Source organism: Gymnogyps californianus, unplaced genomic scaffold (assembly GCF_018139145.2).
Source record: "Gymnogyps californianus isolate 813 unplaced genomic scaffold, ASM1813914v2 HiC_scaffold_140, whole genome shotgun sequence".
NCBI lineage: Eukaryota > Metazoa > Chordata > Aves > Accipitriformes > Cathartidae > Gymnogyps > Gymnogyps californianus.
This window is the reverse complement of record NW_026114021.1, coordinates 56,180-74,087: the sequence shown is the minus strand read 5'-3', so window position 1 is coordinate 74,087 and position 17,908 is coordinate 56,180. Positions and strand designations below refer to the sequence as shown.

At 57.5% G+C, this 17,908-nt stretch overlaps 3 non-coding genes across 3 annotated transcripts; all 3 read left to right on the top strand.

Moving 5' to 3' along the window:
* The first annotated feature begins 2,302 nt into the window (after nucleotides 1-2,302).
* Nucleotides 2,303-2,384, top strand: TRNAS-GCU (transfer RNA serine (anticodon GCU)). The gene has a single exon. It is a non-coding gene; the product is annotated as a tRNA-Ser (tRNA).
* A 7,008-nt stretch (nucleotides 2,385-9,392) lies between these two features.
* On the top strand, nucleotides 9,393-9,474 carry TRNAS-GCU (transfer RNA serine (anticodon GCU)). Its single transcript has one exon. It is a non-coding gene; the product is annotated as a tRNA-Ser (tRNA).
* Nucleotides 9,475-16,483: 7,009 nt separating this feature from the next.
* On the top strand, nucleotides 16,484-16,565 carry TRNAS-GCU (transfer RNA serine (anticodon GCU)). Its single transcript has one exon. It is a non-coding gene; the product is annotated as a tRNA-Ser (tRNA).
* The last annotated feature ends 1,343 nt before the right edge of the window (nucleotides 16,566-17,908 follow it).

Sequence of the window (17,908 nt, the reverse complement as noted above, 5' to 3'; positions counted from 1 at the left end):
ACCCTGAGCAACACCAGTGCCTGCAGACTATGGAGTTGCTCAGAGCCCAGCCAAGCCCCTGCAGGATGGCCGTTCTGCCGAGGGACTGAGAACGGAGGAGACTCAGATCCCCGGGGTGATTGGAAGGTGATGGTCAAACAAGGCCCTCCTGCGGTCTGGGGAGAAACCCCGTTGTGCGTAGGGATGGGGACACTGAGGCCATTGCTGGAGTGGATGAGGCTACTCGGTGGCAGATCTCTGCTCCCCTCGGGCCTCGGTGATGCACACACTTTCCAGCCATGCAAAGGGAGCCCAGCAGTTCAGCTGTTGTCTGCAGTCAGGAAAGGCCAGAGTGTTTTCTTTGGGAACTGCACAGCCCTTGCCTTGCCTGCCAGGACTTTACTCCTTACTCTCCTGAGGAGAAGCAACGGCTCCACATGGCCCTGGAGAGCGATGAAGGAGCCTGCTGACTCATGCCTGAAAGCGAGCCATCACCAAGTGGACCTGTTGGCTTCGGCGCAGTCCTCCCAAACAACACTCATCTTTGCATCATTGCCGGGTGGCTTGTTCAGGTCACCGACCCAGAGGGTCTGGCTTGTTTTCCCTGCCTCAGGGATGGATTGGCACATTCAGGGCCCTTTAATTGCAAGGTGGCACCAGCAGACCACCTCGGAGTCGCCTGTGAGTCACCAAAAAGTGCTGAGGCACTATGAGAGACCTCAGCTCCTCCTCGGTGCGAATCATCCATGCACTGGCATCAGGGGCTCTGGGGGAAATGGATTCAGACGTGCAGAGGACCCTAGGCGCAACCTCATGTCCGCATTCCTGCAGAAATGCAGCTTTTTGTACAGTGTGGTCATGGCTGTTAGCGTCTTGCCCAACCGCTTGGTGACTCCTTGAAATCCTGTCATGCTCCTTGGTGAAACAGCAGCCAAAGGAGGACAGCACGGACGTGCCCGGACGTTCCCACTCCGGGACGTTTCTGGCGCACAGACCAAATGGAGGAAAGTTGCCGGCCCTATGTGTCCAGGGCCTGGGCAGCCTGCTTTTTTGACAGACCGGTGTGACAGACCACCGGCCTGAGGCTGCAGCCACTGAGTGGCACCAGACGGTGCTGCCTGCTACCCTACGAGACATAGCGGAGACTGTGCCGGTCTGGAAAGGTCTGGCTGGGAGCTCAAAGGGCAGGCACATGTCACCAGCCCTGAGAGCTGCCTGGAAAAAGCCTCTGACTGCCCGTGCTGCTTGGGAAGATGGGAAGATGGGCCACGCTCTCACCCGGGCGGCCGTGCCGTTTGGGGAAAGGGTCTTGGAAGGGGGATGTTGTCTTCTCCTGCAAAGGACTGATGGCTCTGTCTCACTTCTGCCGTCGTTTCCAGCAGGGCCATGCTCTGGGGCTCTTGGGCCGTCCTGCTGGGACGGTCGACCCGGTGCCACAGCTCACAGCAGAAACGTGCTCACTCCGTACAGGCAGAAACAGGTCCCAGGAATCAGTATGGCGCCGGGGTGGGAGGCAGCCACCCGTGCCTCTTTTCCAGGTGGAACTGGAAGTGCCCTGACAAAGCAGCCAGTGACGCTCCCTCCTGAAAGGCTCTGACGCTCTGTGAGGAACTTGCGAGGCACTCGAGCCCCAGCGTGTCCTCAACTGCAGGGCAGGGAAGTGGCTGCCTATCTCTTCAAGGCACAGAGAGGTCTGGGCTCAGGGGACCAGTGCAGTGGTTTCAACTCTCCACTGCCAGAGCGCTGGAGCTCTGGCAGGTAAAAAGAGGAGTTGTGTGCAGTGGGGCTGGTGCCCCTCGGCTCCCTCTGCATTCCTCACTGTTAGCTGTGCTGGGAGAGAAGCAGCCCGGGATGAGATCCTGGGTGAGCACCAGGGGGAACAGCACAGAGACGCCACGGCCAAGCCTGAGGCTCTGTCCTGGTGAAAAGTCCACCAGTCAAGTGTGAGTGACTCCGGTCCATATGAGCTGGTCGTATCCTTCCAGAATGTGAGGGGAACGTGGCTGGTGACAAATTAATCTCAAAGTCAGGCTCAAGTCCTTTGGAGGCGCTGAGCCACTCCAGGGTCACTCTCCCGTGTTGCTTCCCAGGAAGGAGCGTGGGGCTCTGCTGTTCAGCCAGTTTCTGACGTGAAGGCTGAGACCTGTTTCCCAAAGGTCCCCAGAGCTCAGCCCAGCTGCTGGGAGAGCGGACCAGTCCCAAAAGGCAAAAGCTGGAGGCTGGCTCCTTCTCTCCCGTGTCAAACAGTATAAAAAGGTGTAGGCGTCGGGAGCAGGAGCTGGAGCTGGAGCTGGAGCAGGAACAGGAGCAGGAGCAGCATGCTGACGAGGTGGCTGAGTGGTGAAGGCAATGGACTGCTAATCCATTGTGCTCTGCACGCGTGGGTTCGAATCCCATCCTTGTCGGTCAGCCCAACAATGGTCAGAGTTTCTGAGTGTGAGCAGCTTGATGTGTGCCCCCAAGTAAGCCCTTGTTTTGAGACGAGAGTTGCCTGAGAAGAACTTGCAAGGTTTTGAAGTGGCTGAGGACACACCTCAACCTCTTCTGTCTCCACATAGGCAAGAGGAACAAGAAGGGAAAGAAGGAAGATCCAGGGACCTCACAGGACGGTCAGCCTCTCCTCAATCCCTGGGAAGATGATAGAGCAAAACACCCTGGAAGTCGTTTCCAAACATAGGTAGCCCAGGGAGGTGGTTGGGAGTAGTAAGCATGGATTTACGAAGGAGAAGTCACGCTTAACCAAGCTGGTTGGTACCCTTCTACAGTGAGGTGACTAGCTTGGTGGAGGAGGGAAGAGCAGTGGGTGTTGTTTACCTTGCCTTCAGCAAGGCTCAAGCAGCCACGGGAACGAAAAACAAACTACGCGTAAACCACTTGCTGTCACAGAACATTTCAAGTGAGAAATTTTGTTATGGGAGACATTGCTCTTATCTGTTCCCAGAATCTCAGAATCGTTGGGGTTGGAAGGGACCTCCTGAGATGCTTTACTCCGAGCCAACTGCTCCAGCAGGGTCAACTTGAGCTGGTTGCTTAGGCCATAGTCCGGTTGGGTTTTGAGTATCTCCAAGGACGGAGACTCCACGACCTCTCTGGGCAACCTGGTCCACTGGTTGACCCCCCTCAAGGTAAGAAAGTGGTTTCTTGCCTTGCAATGGGAATTTCATGTGTTTTAATTTGTGCCCCTTGCCTCTTGCACTGCCAGGTGTGGCCGACCACACTGATCAACCCAGGCAGAAGCACTCAGCACTCAACAAAGGGCGCTGACGGCCTCGTCCAGGTCCCCTTTCTGGCTGATCACGATGAAGGTCGGTGAGGGGGAAACTCTTACACATATGTACAGTGCGGATCCCTCCGTCGGCTGGGCTGAGACACCCCGTCTACCCTGTGCCTGGTCCCTGGTTCCAGTTGGCCCGGACACCCCGGTCCTTCTGGTAGCCAGCTCCTCCGGTTCTCTCGCCCCTAGAGACTCGCACACAGACACAAGCAGGCCCTATGGTGTCTCTGGCAGTTGGCCGGGACCCTCTGGTGCCTCCTGTAGCCAACTCCTTCTGTGACCTCACCCTTAGAGGCACGCGCCCATACGTGGCTCCCAAGCCGCTTTACCCACTCGCTGCGTCATCTGGCTCGATACTCAAGAGCAATCACACGCTGACTTGCATACCCTCACACGCTCCACTTGCTGGCACATTATTTCCACTCACCCTGGTCTGTCCAGGTGCCGGCACCCCAGACAAACAGTCCCAATGACCTCTGCTCCCACTCCAGTGACTGGCACCGCCGACGCAGGAACCACAGCGACCTGTGGTTTGACTCCAGTTGCTGGCCCCTCGGCTTCCATACGCACACATGCACACAGAATAGAGAGCCCCTCGCCAGGGAAAATAGGTAGGAATAGAACTTAAGGGGAAGACAGGACAGGCTGCACTGACCAGAAGCCGGGCGCGGCCAGGCAAGCATCCTCACCAGCAACCAGTTCTTGAGTGACAGCCATGTTATCCCATCTTCCCTCTAGTTTTCTCACCTTTCTTCCTCCCAGGACCACCCTGAACCCTCCCTTCCCCCACCTCTGCTTCCTCCCCCAAAACAGCCCATACTGAGCCTCGTGCTGTCCTGTGGTGCTCTTCCCCTGCACTCATCACAGTTTCCCAGTACTCAAAGGCCACTACAAAGAGGACGGAGACTCTCCCTTCACAAAGAGCCACATGGAGAGGACAGGGAGCAAGCGGGAGAGGTTTCACCTTGACACAAGAAAGACATTTTTTACAGTGAGAACAATCATTCTCTGCCACAACCCCCCAGGGACGTGGAAGAGTCCCCATGACCGGAGGTTTTCAAGATGCGATTGGGCAGGGTGCTAGATAATCTCATCTAGGCTCCCTTTCCCACAAAAGGCTGGACCAGGTGATCTTTTCAGGTCCCTACCAATGGGGGCCTTTCTATGATTCTATGAATAGTCCGGCTTCCTTCGGACTTTGTTCTGTGGCTTTTGAGGTGCGCCGACGAGTAATGGCGCTCCTTGCACAAGAGCTCTCCGCCCAAGCTGGCCTCGTCTCCATTGCTGTGGGATGTCAGGGGCGACAGACGAGGCGCTCTCAAAGCCAGCAACTACGGAGAAACCCGTAGTTTTACCAAGGGAGGACCTCTTTTGGATACTCAGCTGGTTGGGATTGGAGAAGAGGGGAGAAAGAAACAGGACTCTCTTGCAAAGCTGATGCCCAGTGTCTTTAATGAGAAAATGAAAGGAAAACGGAAGAGACGAGAGCTTAAGCAATGCATGTTGGAGGCTGAGTAAAGCTCAGAGAAGTGCTGCCATCTGAAGGAAAACCTCCACGCCAGGGATGCTTCTTTTCCAGTTCCCCTTCAAGGCTCTGGCAATCATGTACCACCTAGACCCATTGCTACGGAAGGAAGGAGGAGGTAGTTCATGGGGAGCATAAGGTGAAGCAGAGCTAGAGGGGGAAAGAGAGAGGCTTCCTTGGGCAGAGACGGAAGGCCAGCGCGGGCCCCTTCCTCCAGGCGGAGCGGTGGGAGCTCGGCTCCCCTGCAGACCATGGCCGCGCTCTCAGGGCTGGCTCCAGGGCTTTCCTCGAGGCTCCTGGCGCTCGACCACGGGCAGGCAATCCACGGGCTTCAGCATAAGAGGTTGCCCCGTCCCAGAGGCCCGCAGAGCCCACGGCCCAGACCGGACCACCCAAAGCCCCCCAGCCCCAGGGAGCCCCCAGAAGCAATGGGCACACTGCCAGCGCTGAGAGAGCTCCCCACGGCAGCCGACGCGGTGGATCCCACGGCTGTGCTCTGAGGGAAGGAGCTGAGGATTGGGCCCGGCAGCGTCACCGTCACTGGCGAGGGCTGGATCGCAACGCTGGAGTCGGCGCAACGGATGACGCACGGCTCGTTGCAGCTGTTGGCGAGCGGGGTTGGGCCGCAGGTGGCTGGCAGGCACGGGCTGTAGCACGACATGTCTCGCGGAGGGGGGCGACCCTGCAAGACCGGGAGGGAGCAGAGGGCATTAGCTGTCGGGCCCTTTCAGACGCCCAGCTTGGCTCCTCTGAGAACGGGCAGTGCCTGGGAGCTCAGCAGAGGTAGATTTGGGATGGGGCACGAGTCAAAAAGCTGTGCCCAGCAGGAGGGCCCGCAATGGTGCCCTGCTGTGCTTTTGGCAGAACACCACAATGCATGCACCCTCCTCTCCACCGCCTTCACCTCCCCGCTGCCTGGTCACACCCTGCCGTAGCCGAAGACCTCTTCTCGCACCCGCCTGGGATGTCTCACCCAGAGGGACCTGGCTAACCTGGCCAGACTTACTTGCAACGCCCCCATGAAACGCAGGGTCCCACTTGGTAAACGTTCTCAAAGGGGGAAGCAGTGGCACGGCCCAACAGGTGATGGACCTCCGGTGTGTGCAGAGAGGGGGTTTCTGGGCATTTTGGTGGGCCTGCCGTGGGCATTTGTTTGTAATTGAAGGGTGATCCGCGAGGGTCCGTCCAAACGCAAGGAAGCTCCCCCTGTCCAAGTGAAGCTCCTTCGCAGCCTGTACCTCAGCCGGCCTTGCCGCTCCCAGGCATGCCTGCCCCACGGAGGCACTCTGCTACCTCCGGTTGCTCCATTACCAAGGGTACGTCTGCAGGCTGCGAGGATATTTCACAACAATCCTTCTGCTCAGCCTTGAAGGCTTGGCAGGGAAGGCGCCCCAGAGAGAGTCCTCAGTAAGCCCCCTCCCGGTATGAGGAAATGGATGCCAGGTTTTGCAGGCGGGTTGAACCCTGCTCTTGTCAGGTCGGGCTCCTCTCACCCACTTCTCTCAGGAGGGGACACGTCTGAGTAAAACGCAACAGGGCTCCTGAAGACAGCAGCCACTACGGAAGAAGACGTCTATGGTGGGACTAACGCTCCTGAGGAAGCTCCTCGTCATGCCAATAATGCAAAAGGAGCATTGCTGAACTGCGGGTGGTGGAGGAAGTGCCCGGCCGTTGGTTAGAGAGTGCTGGCCGTACGTCCTGAGCCTTGGAAAGAACGACGGCTGGCAAGGAAACCAACCAATGCCCTCTTTCACGTCCTAGGCCATTCACCGAGGACAAGGGAGGCAGAACGCGTGCAGCCCTCTCCACAAAAAGTGTCCTGCCACCCGAGGAGACAAGAGGCAAAATGAACGGAGACTTACCAACTTCACAGAGCAGAGGAAGGCACGAGGAGAGGATAGAGGAGCTGGGAGTTGGGCACACTTTTATGCTGCGGCCCAGAGCCCCAGGGGAGCTGAAAAATGACACAAACATGAAGCATGTTGAGAAACAGCAATTCTGGCTTCTCAGAGCCCTGCTGGTAGATGAAAGACATGCCTCCTTTGCCTGAAATGCTTGGCTCCCTTTTCATCCTGGGTAGCGCTGCAGTGATTTTGTTGAGAGCCATTATGTTTCTTCCCCAGACCAACGCTCGCTTGAGGTCTCCTTCCAGTTGCTGGTGAAGCCTTGCCGCAGATTCAGGCCACGCGTAGGTGTTGTGCGTGTCCTGCCCTTCGTGGGGAACATGGCCGCCACTTACTTACTTAGGACTTTGCCTGTGGAGCACGCCTGAAGGCCACTCGGAAGGGTCTCTCTTTGGCGGGCTGAGGCCGACCCTGAGCAACACCAGTGCCTGCAGACTATGGAGTTGCTCAGAGCCCAGCCAAGCCCCTGCAGGATGGCCGTTCTGCCGAGGGACTGAGAACGGAGGAGACTCAGATCCCCGGGGTGATTGGAAGGTGATGGTCAAACAAGGCCCTCCTGCGGTCTGGGGAGAAACCCCGTTGTGCGTAGGGATGGGGACACTGAGGCCATTGCTGGAGTGGATGAGGCTACTCGGTGGCAGATCTCTGCTCCCCTCGGGCCTCGGTGATGCACACACTTTCCAGCCATGCAAAGGGAGCCCAGCAGTTCAGCTGTTGTCTGCAGTCAGGAAAGGCCAGAGTGTTTTCTTTGGGAACTGCACAGCCCTTGCCTTGCCTGCCAGGACTTTACTCCTTACTCTCCTGAGGAGAAGCAACGGCTCCACATGGCCCTGGAGAGCGATGAAGGAGCCTGCTGACTCATGCCTGAAAGCGAGCCATCACCAAGTGGACCTGTTGGCTTCGGCGCAGTCCTCCCAAACAACACTCATCTTTGCATCATTGCCGGGTGGCTTGTTCAGGTCACCGACCCAGAGGGTCTGGCTTGTTTTCCCTGCCTCAGGGATGGATTGGCACATTCAGGGCCCTTTAATTGCAAGGTGGCACCAGCAGACCACCTCGGAGTCGCCTGTGAGTCACCAAAAAGTGCTGAGGCACTATGAGAGACCTCAGCTCCTCCTCGGTGCGAATCATCCATGCACTGGCATCAGGGGCTCTGGGGGAAATGGATTCAGACGTGCAGAGGACCCTAGGCGCAACCTCATGTCCGCATTCCTGCAGAAATGCAGCTTTTTGTACAGTGTGGTCATGGCTGTTAGCGTCTTGCCCAACCGCTTGGTGACTCCTTGAAATCCTGTCATGCTCCTTGGTGAAACAGCAGCCAAAGGAGGACAGCACAGACGTGCCCGGACGTTCCCACTCCGGGACGTTTCTGGCGCACAGACCAAATGGAGGAAAGTTGCCGGCCCTATGTGTCCAGGGCCTGGGCAGCCTGCTTTTTTGACAGACCGGTGTGACAGACCACCGGCCTGAGGCTGCAGCCACTGAGTGGCACCAGACGGTGCTGCCTGCTACCCTACGAGACATAGCGGAGACTGTGCCGGTCTGGAAAGGTCTGGCTGGGAGCTCAAAGGGCAGGCACATGTCACCAGCCCTGAGAGCTGCCTGGAAAAAGCCTCTGACTGCCCGTGCTGCTTGGGAAGATGGGAAGATGGGCCACGCTCTCACCCGGGCGGCCGTGCCGTTTGGGGAAAGGGTCTTGGAAGGGGGATGTTGTCTTCTCCTGCAAAGGACTGATGGCTCTGTCTCACTTCTGCCGTCGTTTCCAGCAGGGCCATGCTCTGGGGCTCTTGGGCCGTCCTGCTGGGACGGTCGACCCGGTGCCACAGCTCACAGCAGAAACGTGCTCACTCCGTACAGGCAGAAACAGGTCCCAGGAATCAGTATGGCGCCGGGGTGGGAGGCAGCCACCCGTGCCTCTTTTCCAGGTGGAACTGGAAGTGCCCTGACAAAGCAGCCAGTGACGCTCCCTCCTGAAAGGCTCTGACGCTCTGTGAGGAACTTGCGAGGCACTCGAGCCCCAGCGTGTCCTCAACTGCAGGGCAGGGAAGTGGCTGCCTATCTCTTCAAGGCACAGAGAGGTCTGGGCTCAGGGGACCAGTGCAGTGGTTTCAACTCTCCACTGCCAGAGCGCTGGAGCTCTGGCAGGTAAAAAGAGGAGTTGTGTGCAGTGGGGCTGGTGCCCCTCGGCTCCCTCTGCATTCCTCACTGTTAGCTGTGCTGGGAGAGAAGCAGCCCGGGATGAGATCCTGGGTGAGCACCAGGGGGAACAGCACAGAGACGCCACGGCCAAGCCTGAGGCTCTGTCCTGGTGAAAAGTCCACCAGTCAAGTGTGAGTGACTCCGGTCCATATGAGCTGGTCGTATCCTTCCAGAATGTGAGGGGAACGTGGCTGGTGACAAATTAATCTCAAAGTCAGGCTCAAGTCCTTTGGAGGCGCTGAGCCACTCCAGGGTCACTCTCCCGTGTTGCTTCCCAGGAAGGAGCGTGGGGCTCTGCTGTTCAGCCAGTTTCTGACGTGAAGGCTGAGACCTGTTTCCCAAAGGTCCCCAGAGCTCAGCCCAGCTGCTGGGAGAGCGGACCAGTCCCAAAAGGCAAAAGCTGGAGGCTGGCTCCTTCTCTCCCGTGTCAAACAGTATAAAAAGGTGTAGGCGTCGGGAGCAGGAGCTGGAGCTGGAGCTGGAGCAGGAACAGGAGCAGGAGCAGCATGCTGACGAGGTGGCTGAGTGGTGAAGGCAATGGACTGCTAATCCATTGTGCTCTGCACGCGTGGGTTCGAATCCCATCCTTGTCGGTCAGCCCAACAATGGTCAGAGTTTCTGAGTGTGAGCAGCTTGATGTGTGCCCCCAAGTAAGCCCTTGTTTTGAGACGAGAGTTGCCTGAGAAGAACTTGCAAGGTTTTGAAGTGGCTGAGGACACACCTCAACCTCTTCTGTCTCCACATAGGCAAGAGGAACAAGAAGGGAAAGAAGGAAGATCCAGGGACCTCACAGGACGGTCAGCCTCTCCTCAATCCCTGGGAAGATGATAGAGCAAAACACCCTGGAAGTCGTTTCCAAACATAGGTAGCCCAGGGAGGTGGTTGGGAGTAGTAAGCATGGATTTACGAAGGAGAAGTCACGCTTAACCAAGCTGGTTGGTACCCTTCTACAGTGAGGTGACTAGCTTGGTGGAGGAGGGAAGAGCAGTGGGTGTTGTTTACCTTGCCTTCAGCAAGGCTCAAGCAGCCACGGGAACGAAAAACAAACTACGCGTAAACCACTTGCTGTCACAGAACATTTCAAGTGAGAAATTTTGTTATGGGAGACATTGCTCTTATCTGTTCCCAGAATCTCAGAATCGTTGGGGTTGGAAGGGACCTCCTGAGATGCTTTACTCCGAGCCAACTGCTCCAGCAGGGTCAACTTGAGCTGGTTGCTTAGGCCATAGTCCGGTTGGGTTTTGAGTATCTCCAAGGACGGAGACTCCACGACCTCTCTGGGCAACCTGGTCCACTGGTTGACCCCCCTCAAGGTAAGAAAGTGGTTTCTTGCCTTGCAATGGGAATTTCATGTGTTTTAATTTGTGCCCCTTGCCTCTTGCACTGCCAGGTGTGGCCGACCACACTGATCAACCCAGGCAGAAGCACTCAGCACTCAACAAAGGGCGCTGACGGCCTCGTCCAGGTCCCCTTTCTGGCTGATCACGATGAAGGTCGGTGAGGGGGAAACTTTTACACATATGTACAGTGCGGATCCCTCCGTCGGCTGGGCTGAGACACCCCGTCTACCCTGTGCCTGGTCCCTGGTTCCAGTTGGCCCGGACACCCCGGTCCTTCTGGTAGCCAGCTCCTCCGGTTCTCTCGCCCCTAGAGACTCGCACACAGACACAAGCAGGCCCTATGGTGTCTCTGGCAGTTGGCCGGGACCCTCTGGTGCCTCCTGTAGCCAACTCCTTCTGTGACCTCACCCTTAGAGGCACGCGCCCATACGTGGCTCCCAAGCCGCTTTACCCACTCGCTGCGTCATCTGGCTCGATACTCAAGAGCAATCACACGCTGACTTGCATACCCTCACACGCTCCACTTGCTGGCACATTATTTCCACTCACCCTGGTCTGTCCAGGTGCCGGCACCCCAGACAAACAGTCCCAATGACCTCTGCTCCCACTCCAGTGACTGGCACCGCCGACGCAGGAACCACAGCGACCTGTGGTTTGACTCCAGTTGCTGGCCCCTCGGCTTCCATACGCACACATGCACACAGAATAGAGAGCCCCTCGCCAGGGAAAATAGGTAGGAATAGAACTTAAGGGGAAGACAGGACAGGCTGCACTGACCAGAAGCCGGGCGCGGCCAGGCAAGCATCCTCACCAGCAACCAGTTCTTGAGTGACAGCCATGTTATCCCATCTTCCCTCTAGTTTTCTCACCTTTCTTCCTCCCAGGACCACCCTGAACCCTCCCTTCCCCCACCTCTGCTTCCTCCCCCAAAACAGCCCATACTGAGCCTCGTGCTGTCCTGTGGTGCTCTTCCCCTGCACTCATCACAGTTTCCCAGTACTCAAAGGCCACTACAAAGAGGACGGAGACTCTCCCTTCACAAAGAGCCACATGGAGAGGACAGGGAGCAAGCGGGAGAGGTTTCACCTTGACACAAGAAAGACATTTTTTACAGTGAGAACAATCATTCTCTGCCACAACCCCCCCAGGGACGTGGAAGAGTCCCCATGACCGGAGGTTTTCAAGATGCGATTGGGCAGGGTGCTAGATAATCTCATCTAGGCTCCCTTTCCCACAAAAGGCTGGACCAGGTGATCTTTTCAGGTCCCTACCAATGGGGGCCTTTCTATGATTCTATGAATAGTCCGGCTTCCTTCGGACTTTGTTCTGTGGCTTTTGAGGTGCGCCGACGAGTAATGGCGCTCCTTGCACAAGAGCTCTCCGCCCAAGCTGGCCTCGTCTCCATTGCTGTGGGATGTCAGGGGCGACAGACGAGGCGCTCTCAAAGCCAGCAACTACGGAGAAACCCGTAGTTTTACCAAGGGAGGACCTCTTTTGGATACTCAGCTGGTTGGGATTGGAGAAGAGGGGAGAAAGAAACAGGACTCTCTTGCAAAGCTGATGCCCAGTGTCTTTAATGAGAAAATGAAAGGAAAACGGAAGAGACGAGAGCTTAAGCAATGCATGTTGGAGGCTGAGTAAAGCTCAGAGAAGTGCTGCCATCTGAAGGAAAACCTCCACGCCAGGGATGCTTCTTTTCCAGTTCCCCTTCAAGGCTCTGGCAATCATGTACCACCTAGACCCATTGCTACGGAAGGAAGGAGGAGGTAGTTCATGGGGAGCATAAGGTGAAGCAGAGCTAGAGGGGGAAAGAGAGAGGCTTCCTTGGGCAGAGACGGAAGGCCAGCGCGGGCCCCTTCCTCCAGGCGGAGCGGTGGGAGCTCGGCTCCCCTGCAGACCATGGCCGCGCTCTCAGGGCTGGCTCCAGGGCTTTCCTCGAGGCTCCTGGCGCTCGACCACGGGCAGGCAATCCACGGGCTTCAGCATAAGAGGTTGCCCCGTCCCAGAGGCCCGCAGAGCCCACGGCCCAGACCGGACCACCCAAAGCCCCCCAGCCCCAGGGAGCCCCCAGAAGCAATGGGCACACTGCCAGCGCTGAGAGAGCTCCCCACGGCAGCCGACGCGGTGGATCCCACGGCTGTGCTCTGAGGGAAGGAGCTGAGGATTGGGCCCGGCAGCGTCACCGTCACTGGCGAGGGCTGGATCGCAACGCTGGAGTCGGCGCAACGGATGACGCACGGCTCGTTGCAGCTGTTGGCGAGCGGGGTTGGGCCGCAGGTGGCTGGCAGGCACGGGCTGTAGCACGACATGTCTCGCGGAGGGGGGCGACCCTGCAAGACCGGGAGGGAGCAGAGGGCATTAGCTGTCGGGCCCTTTCAGACGCCCAGCTTGGCTCCTCTGAGAACGGGCAGTGCCTGGGAGCTCAGCAGAGGTAGATTTGGGATGGGGCACGAGTCAAAAAGCTGTGCCCAGCAGGAGGGCCCGCAATGGTGCCCTGCTGTGCTTTTGGCAGAACACCACAATGCATGCACCCTCCTCTCCACCGCCTTCACCTCCCCGCTGCCTGGTCACACCCTGCCGTAGCCGAAGACCTCTTCTCGCACCCGCCTGGGATGTCTCACCCAGAGGGACCTGGCTAACCTGGCCAGACTTACTTGCAACGCCCCCATGAAACGCAGGGTCCCACTTGGTAAACGTTCTCAAAGGGGGAAGCAGTGGCACGGCCCAACAGGTGATGGACCTCCGGTGTGTGCAGAGAGGGGGTTTCTGGGCATTTTGGTGGGCCTGCCGTGGGCATTTGTTTGTAATTGAAGGGTGATCCGCGAGGGTCCGTCCAAACGCAAGGAAGCTCCCCCTGTCCAAGTGAAGCTCCTTCGCAGCCTGTACCTCAGCCGGCCTTGCCGCTCCCAGGCATGCCTGCCCCACGGAGGCACTCTGCTACCTCCGGTTGCTCCATTACCAAGGGTACGTCTGCAGGCTGCGAGGATATTTCACAACAATCCTTCTGCTCAGCCTTGAAGGCTTGGCAGGGAAGGCGCCCCAGAGAGAGTCCTCAGTAAGCCCCCTCCCGGTATGAGGAAATGGATGCCAGGTTTTGCAGGCGGGTTGAACCCTGCTCTTGTCAGGTCGGGCTCCTCTCACCCACTTCTCTCAGGAGGGGACACGTCTGAGTAAAACGCAACAGGGCTCCTGAAGACAGCAGCCACTACGGAAGAAGACGTCTATGGTGGGACTAACGCTCCTGAGGAAGCTCCTCGTCATGCCAATAATGCAAAAGGAGCATTGCTGAACTGCGGGTGGTGGAGGAAGTGCCCGGCCGTTGGTTAGAGAGTGCTGGCCGTACGTCCTGAGCCTTGGAAAGAACGACGGCTGGCAAGGAAACCAACCAATGCCCTCTTTCACGTCCTAGGCCATTCACCGAGGACAAGGGAGGCAGAACGCGTGCAGCCCTCTCCACAAAAAGTGTCCTGCCACCCGAGGAGACAAGAGGCAAAATGAACGGAGACTTACCAACTTCACAGAGCAGAGGAAGGCACGAGGAGAGGATAGAGGAGCTGGGAGTTGGGCACACTTTTATGCTGCGGCCCAGAGCCCCAGGGGAGCTGAAAAATGACACAAACATGAAGCATGTTGAGAAACAGCAATTCTGGCTTCTCAGAGCCCTGCTGGTAGATGAAAGACATGCCTCCTTTGCCTGAAATGCTTGGCTCCCTTTTCATCCTGGGTAGCGCTGCAGTGATTTTGTTGAGAGCCATTATGTTTCTTCCCCAGACCAACGCTCGCTTGAGGTCTCCTTCCAGTTGCTGGTGAAGCCTTGCCGCAGATTCAGGCCACGCGTAGGTGTTGTGCGTGTCCTGCCCTTCGTGGGGAACATGGCCGCCACTTACTTACTTAGGACTTTGCCTGTGGAGCACGCCTGAAGGCCACTCGGAAGGGTCTCTCTTTGGCGGGCTGAGGCCGACCCTGAGCAACACCAGTGCCTGCAGACTATGGAGTTGCTCAGAGCCCAGCCAAGCCCCTGCAGGATGGCCGTTCTGCCGAGGGACTGAGAACGGAGGAGACTCAGATCCCCGGGGTGATTGGAAGGTGATGGTCAAACAAGGCCCTCCTGCGGTCTGGGGAGAAACCCCGTTGTGCGTAGGGATGGGGACACTGAGGCCATTGCTGGAGTGGATGAGGCTACTCGGTGGCAGATCTCTGCTCCCCTCGGGCCTCGGTGATGCACACACTTTCCAGCCATGCAAAGGGAGCCCAGCAGTTCAGCTGTTGTCTGCAGTCAGGAAAGGCCAGAGTGTTTTCTTTGGGAACTGCACAGCCCTTGCCTTGCCTGCCAGGACTTTACTCCTTACTCTCCTGAGGAGAAGCAACGGCTCCACATGGCCCTGGAGAGCGATGAAGGAGCCTGCTGACTCATGCCTGAAAGCGAGCCATCACCAAGTGGACCTGTTGGCTTCGGCGCAGTCCTCCCAAACAACACTCATCTTTGCATCATTGCCGGGTGGCTTGTTCAGGTCACCGACCCAGAGGGTCTGGCTTGTTTTCCCTGCCTCAGGGATGGATTGGCACATTCAGGGCCCTTTAATTGCAAGGTGGCACCAGCAGACCACCTCGGAGTCGCCTGTGAGTCACCAAAAAGTGCTGAGGCACTATGAGAGACCTCAGCTCCTCCTCGGTGCGAATCATCCATGCACTGGCATCAGGGGCTCTGGGGGAAATGGATTCAGACGTGCAGAGGACCCTAGGCGCAACCTCATGTCCGCATTCCTGCAGAAATGCAGCTTTTTGTACAGTGTGGTCATGGCTGTTAGCGTCTTGCCCAACCGCTTGGTGACTCCTTGAAATCCTGTCATGCTCCTTGGTGAAACAGCAGCCAAAGGAGGACAGCACAGACGTGCCCGGACGTTCCCACTCCGGGACGTTTCTGGCGCACAGACCAAATGGAGGAAAGTTGCCGGCCCTATGTGTCCAGGGCCTGGGCAGCCTGCTTTTTTGACAGACCGGTGTGACAGACCACCGGCCTGAGGCTGCAGCCACTGAGTGGCACCAGACGGTGCTGCCTGCTACCCTACGAGACATAGCGGAGACTGTGCCGGTCTGGAAAGGTCTGGCTGGGAGCTCAAAGGGCAGGCACATGTCACCAGCCCTGAGAGCTGCCTGGAAAAAGCCTCTGACTGCCCGTGCTGCTTGGGAAGATGGGAAGATGGGCCACGCTCTCACCCGGGCGGCCGTGCCGTTTGGGGAAAGGGTCTTGGAAGGGGGATGTTGTCTTCTCCTGCAAAGGACTGATGGCTCTGTCTCACTTCTGCCGTCGTTTCCAGCAGGGCCATGCTCTGGGGCTCTTGGGCCGTCCTGCTGGGACGGTCGACCCGGTGCCACAGCTCACAGCAGAAACGTGCTCACTCCGTACAGGCAGAAACAGGTCCCAGGAATCAGTATGGCGCCGGGGTGGGAGGCAGCCACCCGTGCCTCTTTTCCAGGTGGAACTGGAAGTGCCCTGACAAAGCAGCCAGTGACGCTCCCTCCTGAAAGGCTCTGACGCTCTGTGAGGAACTTGCGAGGCACTCGAGCCCCAGCGTGTCCTCAACTGCAGGGCAGGGAAGTGGCTGCCTATCTCTTCAAGGCACAGAGAGGTCTGGGCTCAGGGGACCAGTGCAGTGGTTTCAACTCTCCACTGCCAGAGCGCTGGAGCTCTGGCAGGTAAAAAGAGGAGTTGTGTGCAGTGGGGCTGGTGCCCCTCGGCTCCCTCTGCATTCCTCACTGTTAGCTGTGCTGGGAGAGAAGCAGCCCGGGATGAGATCCTGGGTGAGCACCAGGGGGAACAGCACAGAGACGCCACGGCCAAGCCTGAGGCTCTGTCCTGGTGAAAAGTCCACCAGTCAAGTGTGAGTGACTCCGGTCCATATGAGCTGGTCGTATCCTTCCAGAATGTGAGGGGAACGTGGCTGGTGACAAATTAATCTCAAAGTCAGGCTCAAGTCCTTTGGAGGCGCTGAGCCACTCCAGGGTCACTCTCCCGTGTTGCTTCCCAGGAAGGAGCGTGGGGCTCTGCTGTTCAGCCAGTTTCTGACGTGAAGGCTGAGACCTGTTTCCCAAAGGTCCCCAGAGCTCAGCCCAGCTGCTGGGAGAGCGGACCAGTCCCAAAAGGCAAAAGCTGGAGGCTGGCTCCTTCTCTCCCGTGTCAAACAGTATAAAAAGGTGTAGGCGTCGGGAGCAGGAGCTGGAGCTGGAGCTGGAGCAGGAACAGGAGCAGGAGCAGCATGCTGACGAGGTGGCTGAGTGGTGAAGGCGATGGACTGCTAATCCATTGTGCTCTGCACGCGTGGGTTCGAATCCCATCCTTGTCGGTCAGCCCAACAATGGTCAGAGTTTCTGAGTGTGAGCAGCTTGATGTGTGCCCCCAAGTAAGCCCTTGTTTTGAGACGAGAGTTGCCTGAGAAGAACTTGCAAGGTTTTGAAGTGGCTGAGGACACACCGCAACCTCTTCTGTCTCCACATAGGCAAGAGGAACAAGAAGGGAAAGAAGGAAGATCCAGGGACCTCACAGGACGGTCAGCCTCTCCTCAATCCCTGGGAAGATGATAGAGCAAAACACCCTGGAAGTCGTTTCCAAACATAGGTAGCCCAGGGAGGTGGTTGGGAGTAGTAAGCATGGATTTACGAAGGAGAAGTCACGCTTAACCAAGCTGGTTGGTACCCTTCTACAGTGAGGTGACTAGCTTGGTGGAGGAGGGAAGAGCAGTGGGTGTTGTTTACCTTGCCTGCAGCAAGGCTCAAGCAGCCACGGGAACGAAAAACAAACTACGCGTAAACCACTTGCTGTCACAGAACATTTCAAGTGAGAAATTTTGTTATGGGAGACATTGCTCTTATCTGTTCCCAGAATCTCAGAATCGTTGGGGTTGGAAGGGACCTCCTGAGATGCTTTACTCCGAGCCAACTGCTCCAGCAGGGTCAACTTGAGCTGGTTGCTTAGGCCATAGTCCGGTTGGGTTTTGAGTATCTCCAAGGACGGAGACTCCACGACCTCTCTGGGCAACCTGGTCCACTGGTTGACCCCCCTCAAGGTAAGAAAGTGGTTTCTTGCCTTGCAATGGGAATTTCATGTGTTTTAATTTGTGCCCCTTGCCTCTTGCACTGCCAGGTGTGGCCGACCACACTGATCAACCCAGGCAGAAGCACTCAGCACTCAACAAAGGGCGCTGACGGCCTCGTCCAGGTCCCCTTTCTGGCTGATCACGATGAAGGTCGGTGAGGGGGAAACTTTTACACATATGTACAGTGCGGATCCCTCCGTCGGCTGGGCTGAGACACCCCGTCTACCCTGTGCCTGGTCCCTGGTTCCAGTTGGCCCGGACACCCCGGTCCTTCTGGTAGCCAGCTCCTCCGGTTCTCTCGCCCCTAGAGACTCGCACACAGACACAAGCAGGCCCTATGGTGTCTCTGGCAGTTGGCCGGGACCCTCTGGTGCCTCCTGTAGCCAACTCCTTCTGTGACCTCACCCTTAGAGGCACGCGCCCATACGTGGCTCCCAAGCCGCTTTACCCACTCGCTGCGTCATCTGGCTCGATACTCAAGAGCAATCACACGCTGACTTGCATACCCTCACACGCTCCACTTGCTGGCACATTATTTCCACTCACCCTGGTCTGTCCAGGTGCCGGCACCCCAGACAAACAGTCCCAATGAC